This window comes from Rattus norvegicus, chromosome 13 (genome assembly GCF_021556685.1).
Source record: "Rattus norvegicus strain SHRSP/BbbUtx chromosome 13, alternate assembly SHRSP_T2T, whole genome shotgun sequence".
Lineage (NCBI taxonomy): Eukaryota > Metazoa > Chordata > Mammalia > Rodentia > Muridae > Rattus > Rattus norvegicus.
The window spans coordinates 57,853,796-57,858,485 of NC_141546.1; the positions used below are offsets into that span (position 1 = coordinate 57,853,796).

The 4,690-nt window shown below is 38.6% G+C and overlaps 1 pseudogene; it reads right to left on the reverse strand.

Annotated features, from left to right (window-relative positions):
• Positions 1–1,403: 1,403 nt before the first annotated feature.
• On the reverse strand, positions 1,404–2,087 carry LOC148001656 (large ribosomal subunit protein uL6 pseudogene; annotated as a pseudogene).
• Between the last annotated feature and the right edge of the window lie 2,603 nt (positions 2,088–4,690).

Consider the following 4,690-nt stretch of genomic DNA (forward strand, 5'->3'; position numbering starts at 1 on the left):
CCAAGAACCGTAAGGGAACTAAAATGCCTCTTATCAGACAACAGAGATAGCAGCCTAAGGCACAGCTATGAAGCTGTTTGTGGGTTATCCAAGGCTTTCTCAACAAGCAAAGTGACCTTAAGAGACCTAAAGCTAGGGATGACATTTCCCTGGTAGTGGAAGAAGTCATTTCAAGAGGCTACCAGGAAGAGACGATTTCCCAGAGTGTCTAAACTGCTAAAGACAGACACTCACCAGGAAATCTCCACTCAACAAACGACATCCACAAGAAACATCAATTGCTGTAAACCTTCACTACTCTCAAGGAGTGTTTAGTCAGTTCTTGTGGGTAACTTGTTCACTTAAGAACTCCTATTTCTTTACCATTTCTCCCTCTTAGTTAAAGCATGCAAAGGGAGAGAAACAGACTTGGAGAAAGAACAGAGAAGCTAACTAACTACAGCCCCTCCCCAGTATCTGCTGCCACAAAACAGGAAAAGGGGTTTCAGAATATAACATAAAATACAGTTTCAGAGTTTGTTTGGTTATACATTTTAATACCTAAATTCAGACTGATTCATAATTTGAATTTAGTATAGTTTAGAGGAAGCAGGAAAGGGTCTGCAGAAGTTTTCATCTGGAGAAAATGTAAGTATAAAATTTGCAACTTGCCAGGGTCACAAGCATGGCTTCCCTAACACAGTGATCATGTTAATCACTTTCTAGTTGTAGACTGCTTTCATGTAAACATAATTTTCAAAACTTTACTTCTGAAGAGTTCCTAAGGGACTACACTAAGAAGTTCTCACTTGGTCAGCTGCTCTTATGGAATTTCCCAAATTTGATATATTGAATTCTTAAATCCTCAATGTATCAGACCATAACTCTGAAGAGAATGTTTTAAAGATGTGATTAATGTAAAGTTAGGTCATAAGGGTAGACCTCACTTCACTCTGACTAGTGTCCATGTACGAGGAGATTAAGAACAGAAGAAAAGCTTTGTGAAGATGGGAAGATGAACACCCATAAAAAAGATCACTTCCAAAACCTATACTGTAGACACCTTGATCTGAGAATTCTAGTCTCCAGACTGAAGAGGGAAAAATGCATTTTCATTGTATAAGCCACAAGATCTGTAATACCTGGTCTTGTGGGTCACAGCAAGCCAATACCATGGGATAGCTGGACAGAGTGACATCCGTAAAGTCTGCACACATTTAAGTTGCATTCTCGACATTTTGCTTTAAAAAAAGGCAATATCTCACTTTCTTTCTTTAGTATAAAACATAGACTCAGGCACGGTAATTCTAGTTATAAACGCTGTAGCAAGTTTTGTTCAGAGAAATACTTAAGGGTTTTTTAGAGCATCTGATGCCTCCCCCCCCCCCAAAAAAAATAAAAACAAAAATAGTTGAAGTTTTTTTTTCAATATATAAGTCTTTTATTGTTCCCACAGAGCCCAAACTGTACTTGTGATCAGGATCTTGTTTCTGAAGCTAGGAAACTGAGGTCTCATTCGTCAGGCTGCTGCACAATTCCCTTCTCAGAAACATAGATGCCATCCAAAAACTTCCAGATATCCTTGTTTTTAACTGTTGTGGCTTGCTGAATAAGAGCTGCTGAATTTGAAACAAGTTCAATATCATTTCCTTCAAGGATTAACTCATCCTTCTGGGCTTGAGAGACAGACAAGCAATACCTGTCCTCATCCGAACCCTCCGGCTGTGTTTTTCACCCAAGAAATTTCGGATTTCAATCAGAGACCCATTCTCCTGAATAACGACGTTGATAGGGAAGTGAGCATACACACACCTCATCTTGGAAGCCCAGTGTCACACCCTTGATCATGTTCTGAACATGACTGCAGATGGTTCTGACAGTGGCCAGTTCCTTCCTGTTACCCCACCACTTGTCAACATGGAGCCTTTTCTTTTTCTTTCCAAGAAGACTCAGCTCTACATTGATGTGATTGAAGTCCCTCCTCAGAGTTCCCCTGGGACCCTTCACAATGGCTGTGCGCCCCTTCAGAGTGATGTCGACATTTTCTGGACGTCGACAGTCTGATTGCTGAGAATGGTCTTCATTCTCGCAGTAGATGGGGCAAAGAGATAGTTGAAGTTTTTATACATATGCTTTCTTCAGACAAAAAGTTCACCAGACCCTTTTCTGCTTTCTCTTAGTTATACTAAACCCTAGATTCTCAGAACTGTAGCAATTACAAATGTTGACCAATTGTGTGGGTTTCCCATTTAGAATGGCTGCTCTCCAGCATCAATTGCTCCCCACTATAGAAGCCAGATTAGAGCCTGTACTTCTGCCAACTATAAGAGAAATTAAGTGTAACATTGTAACAGATTATATTTTCATTAATAATTTTTCTACTTTAGTTTCAGCTAACAGTGAGTCAGAAGCAAATCCAACTATAGGAAACCTTATGGTTTATAAGCACTCAAATGCAAACGACTTTTTCCAGTTGTGAGATGTGTAGCTCAACCACACTAAAAGCAGCGTGTTGTAGTTACGAACCAATACAATAGATGGTCTTCCACTCATTCAGAAGGCTAGTTAGTTCATTAACTACAGCATAGTTTTCCCAATTTTATTATTCAGGAAGTCGTTAGAAATTTTACTAAACTCAATCTACATATTGAAACTTGTATATGAAACAAAGTCAGCTGTAAATACCTACCTTTGATAGCTTATGCTAATTTTAATCAATTTCATTTCCAAGACATGGCTTAATCACGGACTTTCATGTAAGTATTTGGGTAGATCACAGCTTTTTTTTTTTTCCCTTTGAGAGAAATAGATAACTCAGTGGTACCTTTACTGACACTAAAATGCAACGTGATGTGGAACAAGTTACTTGTCAAGTTAAACTCTCATGTTTTTCAAGATAAAATGGCCATCCCTGTCATCCAATAGTACCTATTAATGAAATTAACTATTGCCAGCATAACTCTCAGATATGATATTGTGCACAGTGTATAGTAAAACTGGCAGTTCTTAGCTATGACACTACTTGGAAGTCTCAGTGCCATACTTTCCTTGTCTCTTTTCCTATCTCTTAGGGCTAATAGAATTAATAAGGATACACACATTAAGTACTTGCTACTATGTACAGGGAATTTTGCCAAGGAGAAGAAAAAAAGCACAATCATGTCTAACCTTAAGACCCTGTACATTTGCAGTAAAATCATTACACAAATGGTTGAAATAAATGGGATGTAAAAACCTAAATTAATCTTCAAGGCTTTTAGACTTGGGAGTTTTCTTTGAGTGCAAATCTACGAAAAGACCAGATACATAGCTATGCTCAATAAAATTCTGCCTTAAAGTACATTTTGGTGGCACTGATCTATAATCCTAGCACGTAGAGTTGGAGGGTCACAAGTTCAAGTTGCAAGCCAATCTTATGATATAGAGAGATCTTGTTTCTAGAACAAAAGTGTTATTATTAACCAATGAACCTATTTTTTTAAAAACATTTATATTTGGTCTCCTGTAGTAATTCATATTGTGAGTATAACACGTGTGTTTAACTTTAAAATTTTTTTACTTATGTGTATGTATCTGGGCATGTATATGCTATATGTGTGTGGGTGACTATAATAAAGATTAGAGGGGGCCAGACATTCTGTAGCTGGAATTATATAGGAAGTTGTAAACTGCCTGAGGTAGGTGCTGGAGATCAAACTTGGGCCCTCTGAAAAGGCAATATGTCCTCCTAACTACAGAATTTCTCATGTTATGGCCTCTTAACCATAAAATTATTTCATTCCTACTTCACAACTGTAATTTTTCTAGTGTTATGACTCATAATGTAAATGTCTGTGTCTTAGGCAGTCTCTGTGACGGGTCATTCCAGCTCCAAAAGAGATTGAGATCCACTGGTTTAAGGTGTCTTCCTTCCTTCCTACAGTTTCTATGGACAAACACACACACACACACACACACACACACACACACACACACGCACGGGGGGTGGGGGGGTAGATATTGGGGCAGGAGAGCGGGAAGGGAGGGAGACCTAGCTGAAGGAGATAACAAGACCAGAATGGAGCTTGTTTCCAAAATTCTTCAAGGTCTCCCCAAATAGAATAGACCATCCAGTCAAAATTGTACTAATGTCACTGCTTTGCCCCTAGCAATCATACTAGAGGCTATTAGAGGTTACCTAATCCTTCTCAAAAATTCCACTAGCCCTGCATAAAAGTGGGGCTGCGAGTCCCGCAGGTCATCACCATTTTGATGAATTGTTGACCCCTGTATGCTGGTAATTTCTGCAGAGTAATCGCTCTTTGCCTTTGCATACTATTCCAGTCTGGGGTCTTTATTCAGCAATTCTTTGACCCTAACAATGTGTGCCTCATTAGAATTTTATTTCCTCTTATAAATTTTATTGCTCCACTTTCATCTTTGTTGGACAATTCCATTTTAAGTGACTTGTTTGTATAAAGTGGCAGAAAAATTTATCACCAAGGAAGGAGGCCACAAAAAAACATGCACTTTGATTTCTACCTGAATACGTCTGTAATGTTGACCAAAGGTTTTGAAAGAAGCAACTATTCACTGACCAAGACACCCAGCCGTTGTTCATGTTAAACTCTATGAACTGGAGAACTAGCTACAAGGTTTGTGCTTTATGCAACCACAACTAATATGCCATAGTAACTGAAATTTGAGCTATGTGGTTTACTTAAACCATGAC